Consider the following 17,819-nt stretch of genomic DNA (forward strand, 5'->3'; position numbering starts at 1 on the left):
TCACCCCTTCCACTCTCTTTCCCTCCTCCTTGCTGTTTTTTTTTTTTTTTTCTCCATCTGCAACATCAATTTGCTTGTCAGGGTAGGTGACAGGTGAACAGCCTACCTGATTATTGAAATTGTAAGGTCAAAAGCAATTGGATCAATCTGCCATGGATGGCAATTTATGGCCAGTGCTGGCCCAGGCATGTACAGCTGAGGGAAAGGTGAGGCTGGCAGGGGAATCCTGATGGGAGTGATAAAGCAGGGGCTGATAAAGAGGGTCAGGGGGCCCGGGTTCCTTTCTTGGGGGGAAGTGCTTCATCCCTTGGTTTTCAGCCACAGCATTGGCTGGGGAACCTTGATGGTGTTCTCTGATGTACCAAGGAGCTGCTGGTTGTTGGCCCCTCCATTTTTTCCTTCTGACTCCAGAAGCTTGAGTGCCTTTTATCTGGCAGAAATCCATGTGGACATCAGAGAGGTGAGCTGAGATAATGTGTCTGTCTAAATGTCAGGTATTAAGTGGAGATGTTAGGCCATGAGGAACACTTCTAGAACTTCTGAGTTCTCTCTTGTTGCAGAAGACTTTAACAAGCTGAGTTAACATCTATAAACCTAGCATGAAGTTATTTCTTCAGCAGTTGCAGGCTTCGTAATTTTGTTCTGGAATAAAATTAAACTCTCTAGAAACTCTATTCTCAGTTTCCCCTCCTGCTCTGGGTAAAACCCACCCCACTGTATGATCACAAATTTGGACTTGTGCTCTCTGTTTATCCTGATAAGCTTTCCTACCTTCACCCTGAAGGGCACCAGCTTATCTGAGCTAGTGAGGCTCCCTAAACACTCACTCCAGATTTTGTGCTGGGCAAGTCTGGGATGCTCCATGTGAAACTGGAGTTGAGCAGCTGAATGATGCAGAAAACCTTGGTAGTAAATGTTGCATCCCAGGCCTTTCCTTTTCTCTCCCTTAGAATGGTGTGGGATTTGTCTGGAAATCTGCTGCCCTGGTCCTGGGGAGCCCCTCTGCTGTGGGTGTGTGTCTGCTGCTTGTGCTGCCTGCTGGCTCTGAACAGGAGTGATTTTCCTTATGCAGTTCACAGGATGGCTCTATATTGGTGTCTGTGTGGTTCCAGAGAGGATGAATTGAGTGCCAGTGTGTGAGGATCCCAGGGAATAGCTGGGGAGTGAGAATTAATCTTCTGGAAGTCAAGCTAATTGAGCAGTGATGGTGTTTCCGTGTCCACATCCCCACGCAGCAACTAATCCCTGCCAAAACCCTGGCACAGCCTGTCTTAGAGTCTTTTTTACAGACTGAAAGAATGTTTGATGGCTTAAGGAAGGGGAAAAATAAACAAACAAGAAAACACCCCAACTGGGGGGCAGCATATAGTAAATAAGACTTTGACCTTATCTGAAATACTTCCGTGCACTGAATCTAGCCAAGGACTCTTGAATAAAACAAACCTGAAGTTTCTAGGCCAAGTAGGTTTTGAGATATGGCTCCACGATAAATTGCTAGAGGAATATTTCAAAGGCTGAATTGCACCTCATTTTTCAAAGTCCCATATCTCACAAACACCTTGTCTGATCTGCCACAAACTTTGTCAATAAACTAAACCCTGACTACTGATTGTGTATGCAAAGTTGTGAGCAAAAAAAACCTGCATGAATCTTCACTGCTATCTTAAACACCCCCCTTTGAGGATACATCCCCTCCTCCCTTCAATACTGGCAGAGATTTTGGGGTTAATTAAAAAAAAAAATCAATAACCTTGTTTTCCTAGTAATCTGTTGCATGACATTATAAGGATTCAAATTATTTAATCATTTAATAACAGACTAAAGAAACTTTGCATGTCTATGCTTATGATTATTATTTCTTTTAGCATTGCTTGCTTCTAGTCTTCCTTTGGCTCCTAAGGAACTAGAGGAATCATAGATTTAATTTTTTTTATAGCTAGATCCTGCCTGGAGCCCCTCAGTTTTTCAGGGATAAAAAATTTCAATTACATATCATGAAATTAACAATTTCTCAGACTTAGGTATTTAATCCACATTCTTCTGTGTGACACTTGCAATAAATTTACAGAGAAATCATTGAGGAAATACCCACTTCACTGAAACATGAAGGAGGAATTTGGGATGTTCTCTTTTAAGATCTCAATAATCTGTTAATATGTTTCAATTCAACATTTCTAAAGAAACAAAAGTAACTGAGTTGTTGGAAGTGTTTTCATGTCCAACTATTTCAGCACTTGCATTAACACTCAAATTGAAATTCTATCCATCCTCATTATACAGATATAATCAATATCAGTAATTTCGAAGTTAGGGAATATCTTCATTAATATCCCCTGTTAAGTGGGCTTTAAAATCCATCGAGTTATTATCCAGCTATTATTTTGTCACAGTATGAGATTTACAAGTAATTTTTCAGTGTGTTGCTATGCCTTGCTAACCCACACCAAGCTGATAAACACCTAAGAAATCAGTGAATAAACAAGCATCACTTAAAATGCCTTTTTTTTTTTTTTGAACAGACATTATTTTTTTTTTCAAGCTGCTGCTTAATAGCAGCACTTCTAAGAAGAGCCATCACTCCGCATTCATCTAAAATACTATTGTGCTTATTTCTTTTTTTCTTAATGCGAGTTTCCTTTTCTCCCAGTTGGAGCTGCTGGGCTAACCCTGTCGCTGCTGATCCTCCCAGCGATGCTCCAGGTGTGGAGGTGGGACACAAACACCAGTTGCTGGAGATGCTGTGGAGCAGATTCAAGCTATAAAACCCACACTGGTGGGCAATGGCTGTTCAGAAGCTGGGCTGAAATAAAGGTGTTGGTGCTCAGGGGTCAGGGCTCTCCTCTGTGCTGTTGAGGTCCAACTGTTGCAGGATTAGAAGTGAAAACCACGGGGGAGGATTGCTGGTGAAGGCTCTGAGCAGCACGCTGGGGTTTGCTGCTGCCACCACCAAAAGCTCCTTCAGGTTCCCCTTGGGCTGCAGCAGCTGCAGAGTGACCATATGTGGTAGCAGAGGGGACCATGCTGGCAGGGTGCATCTGGAAATTTGTGTGGGAAACTGTCCGGCACTGCTGGTGAGATCCAAGGAAACCCCTGATGGAGTGAGTGTGTGGTTTTGAGGGAAAGCTATGTGTGAGTGGGACTCTGGTGACGGCCCCATCCATCACAAGCCCCAGCTCTTATCTCTGCAGTGCGTAAGAGAGATGGTTTATGAAAAAGCTCTGGGTGATTATTTGTTTTTTCTTCTCCTCTGCATATGTGTCAGGAGTTGCTTGGAGCAAGCTTTGTGTCTGTTGGTGGCATGTGAAACAGTATCTTCCAGGAAACTTCAGAAATATTTTATGAAGTGTAGTAATAAAAATATCCATGTGGTGCAGCCCATGCAAAACACTTTTGGCTTGGAGCAGTGTATGCAGTTTCTGTAGTGCACAATGCTTCCACGAGAAACACTTGCAGATGGATTTCATCTCCCTGTTATTTTAATATCCATTACTCAACCCCAGAAAGCTTTCCTGGGGTGGGTGTAGTAGCAGTTATCTGTGGCAGACCCTTCCAGCTCGGATCAGGGCTGGCCCTGCCAGGTTGCATCCAGCTCAGTGCTCCTGGCTCTGCTCCTGAAGATCCCCCAGCAGCTGATCCCATTGACTGGGGGTTGTGGGGCCCCTCTGAAGGGCTGGAGCTCCTGATGGGATGTGCAGGACTGTGGGAAAACCCCTCCGAGGGTGGTGGGAAAATCCTGCAAGGGAGGCTTTGCTTCCTGGGAGGACTCTACCAGAGGGATGGTCTGGACCACCTTTGAAGAGGAAAAGATTAGAATGCACTCAAGATGTATCAGCTAATTAACAGAGCTCAGATATGGGGTTTGCTTTGTAGCTTCTGCTGCCATGGCCTGTGAGAGTTTGCTACATGCTCGATAAGGATCCTCCTGTGGCAGCAAGTGCCAGCTCTTTCTGCTGGTCTTTTGAGGTCTATGAGATTTGGCAGGATGTGAGCAAGGCTAGTATGGCCAAAGGACAAACTGGGCAGTTGTTCAGGGTTGGCATTTCTGGATCTGATGAGGGATTGCATGCAAATTACCACTAATAAATGTTAATTACTGGGAGAGTACATATTTCGCTTGATTCCTTTTTGGCAGTTTGTGCAACGGTGTTTTTATATACATGCTACTTGAAACATTTGATTTAAAAAATAATAATCCCCTGTAATTACAATGGCTTTATTAAAGGTTGCAGGGCTTATATGATCTCTGCAGTAAAACTTTATGAATTCTTCTATCTAGATCAGTGATCTCCTGGCTCTTGCTCCAAAAGAGCAGGGTTTGCTAACCACTCATGGATTTATTTGCCAGCCTTTCCTAGTTTGGATCCCATGATTTCTAGTAACTGGAGATCATGAGGTCTGAATATTTTTGCCCAGGATGTCTGTGGGTGGAAGCCCAATTGTCAGCTTGACTTAGTCTAGGTGGTGACAGTGGAGGTGACTTCCCTCTGTACGGCTCAGCTCCCCATGATTTGCCTCACGAGCAGCTGGGACATCAGCTGAGTTTGAGCCAAGCTGCAGTGGGGATTCTCCCTGATCCTTGGGCATGGCCAGGCAGCCAAGTGCATCCCCAAGATGCAGAGGCAGCAAGGACCTGCTGCTCATGGTGCTGTGGGGGGCAGGAGGGGCACTGCAGTACCTTAAGCTCTAGTGGGTGCCAAGGTGTTGCTTCCAGCTCTGCTTTTGTGATTTTTGTGGCAAACCCAAGCCATGGCTCTGCTTTAAGAACTGGGATGACTCAGCTGTCTCAGCTGGTCAGACAAGATGCCTCACAGTCCAAGACCTTTTGTGCCCAGACTCAAAAGGATGATGAGGTTTAGGTTACCCTTCAGGGAACAGTGGCTGTACATCACCAACTCAGCATTGTGGGTGGGCAGGAGGAAAGTTCTGCCCTCAGAAAAGTTCTGCTCCCAGCCTTCCAGCACAGCCCCTTCTAAAAAACCTGTGCCCCAAACTTGCTGTTTTTCTGTTTAACTGTGTGACCTGAGAGCACCCCAGCTGTGTTGGCTTAACCGGGCTTATTTCTGTGGTCTGTTTAAGCAGTTATGTTTCCTTTTCATAACTCATCTGGAGGAACATCTGACTTTGTGAAGCTCTCTGTGGTGAGCTCGCCCTGGGCAGCTCTGCAGACAGGTCACACGTTGTGTTTGGCCGTGTTGGCACTGAGGAACACGCCAGTGACAGCAATTCAGAGCCCTTGTGCCCATTTCCACTGGAGCTACAATCACTGGCTCGGGGACAAGTTTCCTGTCCTGACTCATAGTTGCTGACTCATTTTTAATTTTATCTCCTTTGGAAAGGAAGTGGCACTTGGTCTCAGGTTTCTTTTGTTATTATTTTTGACGTATGGCAAAGTTTAATAGCTTTTGGTTCACACTTTATTTTTGCTATTAACACTCTTCCAGTTTCAGGCTGGCTGCTGCAACAGCACAATTGCATGCTGGGCTCTGAGCTGGGGTGACTTGTTGGAGTAACTTTGGAGTGTTTTGATATAGCAGTTCCTGTCTGTCTTTCCTCATCTCTGGCCTAGGATAGATAATCTGGGAAGATTTTTATAACCTACAAAACGTATCCATCCCAAGCATGCATTCAAAGGACTTTTTTCTTTCCCCACAGCAGGAGCCCGTGTATCCTTTATGGGCTTCTTCATTCACACCAATGACTTTTTTTTTTTTCTTTTTTTTGCATTTTAGCAACACTGAGAACTTGGACATATTTGCCCTTAAAAGAATTACCCAGCTCATGCTTTGATTAATGACAGTACTGATGGTGAATGGACTTCTCTGTTGCCAGTCGGGTGGGAGAAAGCAGTAAAGCCCCGCTCAGATGAGTCTTGCCTGGTGATTTGGGGCACTGTATTTCCATGGTGCTGTGTTACTGCCAGAGGATACAGTGCTGGAGCTCAGCAAGTGAGTGGAAACACTTTCTTGGTTCAATGAACCCTGCATCAGGCACATAAAGCTCAGTCGCTCCGGGAGGCCACCATGGAATTTACCTCTGTAGTTCAACACGGTGTATTTTTCAAATGGCAGCCGTTTTCTTCTTTTTGTTAGTGTTGGAGGCACGAGGCACTGAATTCTCACTCCCTTTGGGCTTGTAGCTGAGATAAGGTGTGTAGGTTTTACTGTTGCTCTCAGATAGTAGGTAAACTGCTCGAGATGCCTAAAATGGGAATATGCTAAGTACTCAGGAGTGAAGAGCCCTGAGCTCGAGGGAAAGTGCTTGGGAAGTGGAATAATTCAGCGAGCGGCAGAGCCAGAGGCTGAGCTGTGCCCCAGCTTTACCGCAGAGCCGGCTGTGGGCAGGACGAGCAGGGATGGTGCAAACAGCAGATGGAGGGAAGCGCAGATGGCAGCAGCCAAGGTGAGCGCATGTGGGGGTGAGAGGACAGCCTGGCTCCTTCCCAAAGGACTTGGGTGCTTCCCAGACTACCCTAAGTTGCTAAAAAGCCTGGCTTGGCTGCCAGCTTCCCTCCGCCTTGCTCCGGTGGTGGGAGCGGGATGGGACCCTCCGTGCGCGGGCATCTCCCGCGGCTGCTCAGCGCCTTCCCAGCAGCCGCGGCTGGAATGCTTTGGAAGGACCATTCCTGTGATTTGCACAGCGCCTGGCTCCCGGCCAGCAGCAGCAGCAGCTTTTCTTTCCTGGCTAATCGCTGATAAAACAGGAAGACCTTGATCATCCCTTTTGACATGAATAACGATGTTATCTCCTGTGATGTATGACCCAGAGCCAGATAACGTCCTCTGGCAGGCCTTTTTTCTCATGAGATGTAAAATACAATGATTATGTTACAAGGGGGAGATAAAGTGGCACAATCTTCACTAGTTCAAATAACTAATTGAAGCAGGAACTAGTGGAAATGGCTTCCTTTGTTCCCCAGCCATTGTTGATATAACAGTGCTTATAATGAAAGCTGAAACTGTTGCCCTCTTTTTCTTTTTTTTTTTTTCCTTCTCTATATTTTTTTCCTTTTCAACTCAAGTGCCTTCAGTTGTGTTTCCCTCTCCCTGTTTCCCTGGGGGAGCTGAGGACAGCGCTGATTTCTAGCAGGGGGTCCTGTTTTCCAGCAAGTCTTCTGTGTGTGTTAGGAGGATGAAATCAATAAGTAGCGCTCATTCTTTGTCTCCCCAGAGGACTTTTGAGAACAGAAAAATTGAGACCAGTGCTCTCTAAACCATAATTACACTTTTTTAAAATTTTATTTGCCTTTTTTTTTTTTTTTTTTTTTTTTAGCAACAAACTTAATTACCTGGCAGGAATGGTGGCCAGGGATATATTGGTATTTCAGTGAGTGCACAACGCTTACCGCAATTGAGTTCAAATATTAAAAAAAAAAACCAACAACAATGAAACAACCCAGCCCTAAAGCAGGCTGTTGTAAAAAGCAGGAGGGGTGAGAGCAGAGTTTCACACAAGGAGTGGTGCTGCACAGTTATGATGTGCACACAATGATTAAAGGTGTTGGGAGGTTGCAGAGCATGGTTTGATCACGAAAAAAAGCTGTGATGCTTTTCCTCCCAGGTGGGCCAAATGAGCCTTTTTGAACCAAAACTGGCTTCAAACATGAAACAAGAATTCCTTGTTTTAAGAAGCCTGAACATATTCCTTAAAATGATTTAGTAATGTCCACACCACACAGAGGCCAGCATTAAAGATGAGCTTGCTATCGAGGGCTGTGGGTTTGCAGCTGCGGCGGGGGTTGCACTGCTGAGCAACAGGCTGTGCTCTGATGACTTGATAACCTGCACAGATGAAGTCAATAGAGATGTAGCCTATCATGTGCCAGAGAGACACAGAATTTAAGAGACTTGCTCACATTCGCAGATGACTGTACCAGTTTCGTAGTGAAATTAGACTTCAGCTCTCGTGATCCCATTACAGCGTCAGCAGTCTAGCTGATGTCTCTCAGAATCACTGAACTTTAATCTTTACCAGCATTCATTTTATGGCACTTTTGGCAAAACATGTGACTTGTGTGATGCGTGCTCGTTCCAGCTCTTTGTCCTTGGATTGTAAGAGGCTGCAAAGGCAGAAGGTCTGCAGCTGGTTCTCCCTTTCCTGGGTCCAGTCCTGTAAACTTCACCTCCCACAAGCTCCCACAGCTCCAGTGCCCAAAAACCTTGTCTTGAGACCAAACAGGTGAGGTAAAGGTCACCCTCAGCTATCTGAGTGTCTGGGCTTTGCAAGGTATTTGAAGGACCCAACTTTGTATTTTATTGATCATAAGACGGTTTGGGTTGGAAAGGACCTTCAAGATCACAGAGTTCCAATGCCCCTGCCATGGGAAGGGATGGCTTCCAGTAGACCTGGTGCTGGAAGCTGCTCCCATCCAGGCTGTCCTTGGCCAATGGCTCATTATGGGGGCACGAGTTTCGGATTTTGCCCACGGGTTATGTGTAGCAGTGGAGCCTTTCACAGCTGGAGTTGTGGCCTCCCTGGTGGGAGATGTGTTAGGGCTGCAGAAGGATGTTTTTACCTGCAGATTCCACCTTTCACTTGCTTCCAGACGACCCTCTTCATGGAGTTTTTTTTTTTTTGGGTCAGTGTAGGGAGGACCCTGGCAGTGCAGCAGCAGCTCCCCCTGGGCATGAACTGCTTTGGTGTCCATCAGCCTCCCTGCTGCAGAGATTGTGCTGTTTGCTGTCCTGAAGCAGATGCAGGACAGGCCAAACACTGAATGGGTTCAAAATCTGTTTGCAGCTGAAGTTATGCTCCGAAAATGTTGCAGAAGCAGCGTGAAGGAAGCTCAGAGCTGGGCACCTGGGTGCTATTTATGACTGAGCTACTGTGTGACCTTGAGCAGCTCCCTGCACCTCTGAGTCACAGCCCTGCCTCCCCAGCAGCCGAGTGGGATGGTAACACCTACTTCATTTGCAAGGGCATCGTGTGGTGCAATTTTGCAACTAATTGAATGTAGGAAAAGAGCTTTTCCCCCTCACATAAAGGCTGCACTGCAATGGTCTACCCTCCCAAAGCTTCCGTGCAGGCTGGGAGTGTGGCTGAACTCGTTGGCTTCTAGGGGGTGCTTTGTTCCCTGTAAGCGTAGGAGGAAATATTTGCAGAATTGGGACTCCTGTGAAAAGTTTTATGAGTTACCACATGGCCACTGTGCAAATCAATTACTGTAGTAGGCCTGTAATGAGACTAACCCACAAAACAGTTACTGATTCTACAGCAACTTGAGCAGATGCCAAAAAATGTGGCCAATAATTAGTGCTGGCCTGACAGATCCAGGGTTTTAGGCAGCGTTTGCTCAGTGCGGGGCTCACAACACAGCTGATCTGGAGATGGCCCCGCTTCTGAGGTCAGATTAGCTGTTGTTTTTTAAAATATTTGGTTTGTGTCAGTCTTTTTGAGAAACCTGGTTTAAAACCTTTCAGGTGTAAGTATAAAGCTTAAAAGCTTTTCCACAGCTCCACCCTTAAGAATGGGTTTAATCCTTTTAACAAAGCTCTGATCTGACAGTTTATTTCGCTCTAGGCTTTAGCTTCTGTGGTTGCAGCCAAAACCTGACAAGTTCTTCTTGTTAATTCTGAATGTATTATCCAGTGACAAATGTATCTCCCACTTATATGTGACACTGAGAATGAAATGCATATGATCAAATTTCTTATAGCTGGAGTGGGGCTGGTTGTTAAGAACATCTCCATATCTTTGCAGTATGACAGTCAATCTAAACCCATTCTTTTTCAGCAGCATATCTCAGCCTAGTTTGGGATACTCATGATGGGTTGCAATCTGCTGCCATACTCTGCAAAGATTAAAGAAAGGCTAAAAATAAACCTGTCACTTTCCCTGGACACTTTCTTGTGAAATGCAGAGAGATACCTCACTAGAATGCAGAATAAATTCATATAGAATTTTTTATGCTGTGGTTTTTTTATGGACAGATGGAGTCAGTGTCGTTTCTGATTTCTCATTTCTAAATGCAGTGGTGTTATGTACAGCCTTCCACCTGAAAGCTTGTCTTGGAAGCCAAAAGAGAATGAAATAGATTTTTACAAGAAAGCCAAAAAATCCTTAATTCTTTTAAATTTGCCAATATACAGGATACATATAACGTATTTAATGAACTCTGCTCAGAAAGTATTGGCATGATGATGAAATTTATTTTCTGCATTGTAGTCTGTCTCAGGAGGTTGGAGTTTTTTCCTTGTAAGATTGATCTTTTGCTAGCGTAGTAACACCTCAGGAGGAGGATGATGACTGCATGCCATGGTTTGACAGCCAGATCCCTGCCCACACTCCGTGTGACCCTGTCCTGCACTTAATCCGCCTTAAGCAGATCTCCTCCTGCAGGACATCTTCTGTGTGTTTGACTGGACCCATAACCCTGCTGCTTTCACCCAGTCCTTGAGTTTCCTCACTGTTCCCGGGCTTTCCTGACCTGGTGATTACCAAGGACGCAAGGGTTCAATCTCTTCTCAGTGTTTATCTGAGAGCAGCTGCACCTTCTGAGTGACTGTCCCATTTCCTGTCCCCCCAAACCGTGCAGGGAGCTTCTCTGTGGCTTTTGCAAATCGACCTGCGGAGGAGAAATGCTGATGGCAGGATGTCTCTGGGCAGCGCCGGCCCGTGTCCCCACAGCCAGCATGCGCGGGTGATGGCGAAAGTCAATTTCCTGTTAAATTAGCTCGACTGTTTCTCTAAGAAAGGTGGAATTTTAATGAAAGTGCTTATTAATGGATGAGCCCAGAGGGAAGTGGGTTTGTGGTGAGGCCTGAACTTTATAGGGAAAGCTTTACCTCGTAAAAGGCCACAAAAGATGCTTACAGGCCTGAGCCGGGCCTGCTCGGGAAGGGACTGCTTGTTCAGGGGACAGTCTTCCTTTTCCCATAAAACATGCATTAAGGGTGCCAACTAAGTTGGTTCTCTTTTATATCAGTCACAAAAACAGTAGGAGGTTTAGTTCCTGTCAAATTTTATGGGCCATTTACAAGGAGGCCTTCCCCAAAGTATTTCACAGGCCAAATAAAAATAAATGGCACTGAAAAATTTTATAACACAATGCACGAACTGTTGTGGCAGTGGGAGAACATGTGCTGGAGACCTTGTCTCCTTCCCCCGTGCAGAGGAATTATAATGGAATTTTAATTATTCTACCTTTAATAGGCTTTTTCATTTTCGAGCATTACTGTAGTCTCATGGTTGCCTTTGGGAGGGAGGGATTGTGACTTGATACAGAGATGAGAAAATGTGATAGAGGTACAGTTTCATGGCCCTGGAGAGTGGCATCTGCTCTGCAGAGAGATAAAGGAAACCACAGGAGGCAGGGAGTGATGACTTGCAGAGGGCTGGTGTCTCTGGGTTTGATGTCCGATGTTTGGGCATCCTGTCTGAGAGCCCGGAGATGGGCAGAGAGAGGGAGACGTGGGCACACGAGTGCCTATGAGCTCGTAAGTCTGGGGTCTCTAAAAAAACTTGGCTTAAACTGGGGGTTTGGTTCATGGTGATGTGGCTGTGCTGCTGCTGGGGAGGTACTTCATCCTGTAACTTCATTTTTCTGGTCAACACAGGAGGACAAAGGGAAGGAGCCAATTTTCCTCGATGCTGGGAACAGATAAAATATTCAGAGAGGAATAGTGTGGCTTAGCTTACAGTGAGAAGCCTGTTAACAGGAGTAGCTGCAGTTCCCAGTTTACAAGCTGCACTTCTGTCGGGGGAGGAAAGCAGCACCTAAAAACCCGTGTGGAGAGGGAGCAGCTCTGGGGAAGGTTTTTAATAGGCGTGGGCTGAGCAGTCTACGCTGCCGGGGCTGCTTCACAGCTCCCTCCCTGAACTGCTGAACTCTGCATCTCTGTGCTGAGTTTACCACACCAACAGCTTTATCGGAGGAGTGAAACAACAGCTTGCTTCCATGGGAAGGGAGAGGAGCAACCTACCCCTCAGCAATCAAATGGGCAGCAAGGAAAGATGCTCTTGAAAGGGTTTCTCTTCCCCCCCTTGTGCGTGTGTTCTTGGCAGCCCTGCTCAGCAGAGGTCGGGGGTTCAGGCAGAAATGCAATCACACCACTGCTGCTTCAGATGGCACATTTGATAAAAGATTAACAGTCAAATCCCCTCGCTGGCCTTCCAATATGAGAACTGCTGTTGTTTTGTTAATTATTGTTCGTCATGAGGGTGGTCCAGCACTGGAGCTGGGGCCCTGAGGGCATGTGGGATCTCCATCCTCGGGGATGCTCAGGCTGACTGTGTGGTTGCTGTGGTGCTGTATCTGTTCTGGTTCAAAGTCGAGTTACCAAACAGGACATGGCATTGAAAGGAGCCCCTGAGGTAAACAGGGCTATAAACCAGTGATGTCGATCATTTTGCATAACAATGACATTGTTCCCCTCTCCTCATATACCTGTGGCTTCATGACTTTGAGTCAAAGCTTTAAGACAGATTTACACTAATGCAGAAGATCTGAATGCTGTGAACACACAATTGCTTTCTAGTTTGGGTGTCAGGCTACAAGAAAAAATTACCGACTAGTAATGTAAGAGAAAAGGCATTGTACTTGAGAAGTGACTAACTAGATTAATTTAACTTCTAATTTGTGCCGGGTACCATCAAAGTAGCAAAAGTGTTGTTAATCTTCCTGCTCTGAATGAGCTGTCTCCTAACAGGGAGGTGTGAGGGAGGGAGATGCCTATTAAATGCTTTTAATTTAGTGAAGAAAGTGTCAGTATTACCCAAGGAGAAAGTCCTGCCTTTTATTCTCTCCCAAATGGTGTCTGCTTGAAGACGTGGCAACACCCTGTCTGCCCGGGCCCTCCTCGAGCTGGAGGAGTTCAGGGGTGTTGGTTCAGGGGTGTTTGCAGCGGTGCTGGGGCCACAGTGTGGTGTTAGCACTGCAGAAGCGTTTCATGTTTGGGGCATTGGCTGGATGCTGAACCTCAGGTGTGCTGCGGTCAGACAGCTGCTGCTGGGAAGGGCTTATTGTGCAGAGGACATCAGCAGCCTCTGAGCAGCCCCGATGCCAGGTGTTCCCCCAGCTCCCTGCAGATGCTGGGAGATGGAGATGTTTGTTATCCTGCCGCTGTTCTTCTTCCTGCTAAGCTCATCGTCTCCCTGGCACTGACAGGCAGAGGAATGACATTTTCCACTCTCCAAGATAGTCAATATTAACAAATAGACAAGAATTTAGGGCCTTCCTGCCGCGCTCACACAGCCCCATCAATGAAAAAGGGCTGCGTGCCTCTAAAAAGAATTAGAACCGAACCTGCAAGAAGTGGCTGGGTGGGAAGTTGCCTCCTTCTTCCTCACTGCCTGTGTATTTGTGGGAGAAGACTGACGGTTCTGCCTGTTTTATAGCCCTGTCTGCATCTAACCAACACTTCTGCCACAGCAGCATCTTTTTTTTTTTTTTTTAACTAAAAATTTAGTAATTGTTTTACTAATTTACAGCATACATGAATCGGAGGATAAATAACATTATCACCTAGCAGATCATCTAGTGAATATTTTTGCTGCACGTCAGCTGGGTGCATCAGGGCTCGTGGTGGCCCTTGCACAGCATCTCCCTCATGGGGAAGAACAGTCCCCTTGATTGTGATGTGTTTTGCTGAAAGCAGCCAAGTAACTCAAGGACCTTAATTTTGCAGTCTTTACTCTCATGGTTAGCTTTGTAATTAAATTGAGTACGACAGAGTAAAAAAAAACCACCACCACAAACAAACAGAACAAAGAAAAGAAAAAAACAAACAGAACAAACAAAGGAAAAACCAAACAAAACACAACTCAAACCCAAACTGAGCCAACCCAGCCCTCCAAGAAACAAACTCCTGCTTTTACAGAGGAATTATTTTTAACTGTATTTTCACTTTGCTAAAGCGTCTGGCAAAACTATTTGCTTGTCAGTAAATTGCTAAAAAGTTGTTCTCTGCTGGCAGAATGAATTTACTTTACTTTTGTGTGTGTGTATTTAAAGAAAAGCATTTAAAGAGAAAAGTTGCAATTTTTAATGAAAACCAACTTTTTTTACTGAAGAAGTTTTTCTCACCACAAACATTTGTAAAATCTGAGAGTTCTTGATTGCTGAGCATATTTATCAGGCTTAGAGTCTACTCATGTGAGTAGAGGTCACAGGATCAGGTTTTTCTAGGTGACTCATCTCTCCTGCCCACAGGAAGCAATACCTTTAAGGCTTGTGCCCAACTGGGCAAGATCTGAGAAGGGCTGTTTGTGCTGCTACCAAAAAAAAAAATCCAAACAAAAAACAAAAAACCAAAAAAACAAAAAAAAAAACCCAAAAAAAAACCACCCCCAAACAAAAAACCAAACCAAAAAAAAACCCCAAAAAAACACCAAAAAAACCACAGACCCAAAACATGTTGGGAGTTAATTTGAGTTAATATAATCTCCGTAATCACTGAATTTATTGCCCAGGAAAACTTGAGGCCTTTCAGTCTCTCCATGATTTGTGGACTTCGACAGGCAGGTGCTAATCACTCCCATACAGCTGAGCCACAACTTGCTGGCCTCTTCTGTAAAGCATTCCAGCTTTCCTCAGTGCCCTCTTGCATGTGCTGCTTTACAAGGAAACTGTAAATTACAATTTAAGCAGCACGCAATATATTATTTTCTTAGTTGATAGCGGGTTGTTTTATGGGGGGAGCACATTACCGAGAGGTGCCTGGGGGCACGTGGCTCCTGGTGTCCTGCCCTTCTGCGCCTCAGGTTGTGCACTGATAGGAACATACAGCCCTCATTGATAATCAGGCTGCAAAGGGCTCTGTTGAGTAATTGCAGCATTAGTCTTCCCCTAAATGAAGCTTCAAAGTAATTTCAGCTTTTTATAATTACAGAGCCAGCGGACTGTAACAATTTCCAAATGTTTTGGAGCTGATTTTAAAGCTGATCTGCAACATGTAGTTAAAATAAGTCTCAAAGGCCCAGATCCTTTGTTTTTAAGTAAAAACCTGTTGGGGAAATCCTCACTGATGCATGTAAGATTTACACTGACCACAAACTGGCCTGGATAAAGGGGCACCACCAAATGGGTTGGGGGAAAGAGGGAGAGGAGGTGCAGAGAGGATACACAGACATAACCAGAGTTTTGATATTAGGAATACTATATTGACAATTTTGATGCAAGCTTTATTAGAAAAATACAGTTTTCCTCTTTCTTTTTATATATCTCAGTGGATGGTTTGGAAGCAAAGACCATTCATTGACTAAAAGCACCTCATCTTTTAGGAGGTTTAGATGGTTTATGAGGTTTCTGTGCTCCACATGTAAAGGAGAGTTTGTGGATCAAGGCTTCAGAGGTAGTGAAGTGCTTATAGCTGGTGATGAGTACCTTAAGGGCATTCTCAAAAGCACCTGGACAAGCTGACTCATTGATTCTTGGTATTTGTGCATAAATAAACCTGAAAACTGGGCCTGAGGGACGCAGAGGGTGGCCATCACCTCAGTTGTCTCATTGTGGTGACCTAGGCTTAATGTCTTTCCCAGTAAAGCTTTTCATGGCTGAATGTGAGGCTGGATATATTCATGCACTTGACATTCATCCAGTGAACAGCTCTCAACTGCTTTTCAGGGATGTAAGGCTTCAATTACCACATCTAGGATTATAAAAAATAGATTGTGATCTCCATTGTTTCTCAAACTGCCTGAAAGCTGTAGGAAATATTCTGGGAGAGAGCTTAGGAACCATTAGAAGAATACCTGGAAAAGAAGGGGGGAAAAATGATGTAACTGATTCTGGCCTGGCAGCTATTTAAATTAAGAGTCTGACATGTGGTGTGGGGAGGGAATTGAGGAGGTTCCTGGCCAGCTCAAGGGAACGAGATCAGGTTAAAAATCTTTGCACTGGAAATAAAACATAGGAGTGGGACAAAGGAGTAACGTGGAAATGGCAGCTGGCTGCAGAACTAAGTACAACTAGCAAAATTTTTTCTTCCCATTTTGAGGGTATTATAGCAGGGCAGTGCTGTTGAGCTCTATTTCTCCTGCTTTGTACATAACACCTTGAAAATCATGTGTGAAATGCCTTTGCCTCCTTCTCTTCGAGTCTCCCTTGCCTCCCTTGCATCATTTTGAGATTGGAACTCAGGGAAATATCATCCTGCTTCTCTGTGTATATTTTCAATGTGGAAAGAAACTTTTATTGGAAACAAGAGTCTTATTTAAAATAGGAGAGAGAGCAAAGAATTTTTATCCTTTCATGAAGTTGATCCAACCCTTCAAAGTGTTTTGGTAATTGTGTTTATGGCTAAAAGATTGATTATTTAAGTCTGTGCTAGAGTATACTTTTTGGTATGAAGTAATGGCTCATGACAAACCAGTTCAGGAATGCTTTTGAGTTTTTCAGGAATTTTTTTAAACTGGATGAGGAGTGGAGAGTGTGAGGCACTAAGTTTAGCATTTCAAAACATCTGGATCTGCTCTGTGGTTTATTTTTTAATGTGTTTTCCATGAGTCTAGTTAAACAACCACATGGCTTGATGGCAAAATGAATGCAAGTGTAGTGTTTGGAAAGGGACCCTGGATGAAAGTTCTCTTGCTAACTAGAGTCAAGTATATGCTCTTGTTTCTGGTTAGGTTGTGTGGATTCACAGAGAGCCCATCTTGGCTGCTGCTGTTCCTTTCCTCTGCCAAAAGCTGCTAAACATAAAGCAGGCAAAGGAAGTACTAAATTACAGAACACCTAATCTTTAGTCCTTTGTTTAATCTCAAATGAGTATCCCAGATCTCATAACTAGAAACGAGGCCAGCGCACAAGGCCAAGCACAAGATGCTCCAGAACCTGCACTGGAGCAGAGGGTCTCCTGTGGCTGCAGGAGCAGAGGGGGATGATTCTGAAAATGACTTTTTTAGCCTGTGCTGTCACAGTGCTGCTGAGAGCTCTGCTTCTGATGGGCTGCCAACACACCAGCAAAGTGTAGCTGGTACTGGTCCCTATTTAAATGCTATTAATTTTGGGCACACTGAAGGTTTTTGGTTTGGTTTTATTTTTGTTAGTACTAAAATAGATATGGTTGTATTGTGGTGAAATTGTTCATTGCTGATAGACACGGTCGGAGGTAAGGACCTAACTTAGCTCTGCTTGCAAGTGATCTCTAGTCATCGCTCTTTGTCCTCCCCCTTGACATACTTTTTCTCTCTCCCATTTATTTCCCTCCCTTTCCCCTCTTCCAACCATGTGTTTTTCTTCTGTTGCTGCTTTCATCTTGGCCCAAATGCTGTTAAGGCCCCGATGCTGCATTTGTGTCAGGAGCTGGCTGAGGTACAACTGGGGGCAGCTTCTGAGGACCGCAGGGCCCATTTAACTCCACAAGAAGTTTAGAGCCTTCCCTAAAAATCCCTGTCACTCCCTGCCATTCTGTCCTAACAGTGACATGCGGTGGCAGCAGGATGCAACAGAGGCAGTGCCACTTTCTCCTGCAGACATGTGAACACCTTAGAGGGTCTCAGTGTGTCTCATGTCCCTGCACTGGCTCTCTCTGAGCATTTTGTTGACTCTTAACTCCACAGAGTTGGGCACAGGCCAGTGCAGGCTGAGGGTGGAGAGAGGCACATAGGCAAAAGGTAAACTTTATAAGTTAAAGATAGGGGGTTTTTTGGTTTTACAGCATATGGCACTAAACATTCTTGTTCTACTGAAATTATTACAATGAATTATCCTCTCTGTTCTTTTTCTGTGTCATGCTGTTCTCTCAATCATTTCCTGCATTATATGCACATGCCAAACCACTGCAAGTGCTTCTGTTGACATCCTACCTTAAAGAAGTATTCTGAAGTATCTTCTGTGCTTGCAGGCAGTCTACATGCTTGGAAAATAAGGGATGTTGGTGTGC

General features: G+C 44.9%; 1 long non-coding RNA gene across 1 annotated transcript in view; it reads left to right on the plus strand.

Moving 5' to 3' along the window:
• The first annotated feature begins 304 nt into the window (after positions 1-304).
• LOC136298812 (uncharacterized) overlaps positions 305-17,819 on the plus strand; it is a 39,598-nt gene continuing 22,083 nt past the window's right edge. Inside the window, exon 1 of the long non-coding RNA XR_010723380.1 lies at positions 305-460. This is a non-coding gene — a long non-coding RNA (uncharacterized lncRNA). The remainder of the gene's footprint in view (positions 461-17,819) is intronic.

This window comes from Chamaea fasciata, unplaced genomic scaffold, assembly GCF_029207755.1.
Source record: "Chamaea fasciata isolate MVZ Bird 193981 ecotype frontalis unplaced genomic scaffold, bChaFas1.0.hap1 SCAF_18, whole genome shotgun sequence".
Classification (NCBI taxonomy): domain Eukaryota; kingdom Metazoa; phylum Chordata; class Aves; order Passeriformes; family Sylviidae; genus Chamaea; species Chamaea fasciata.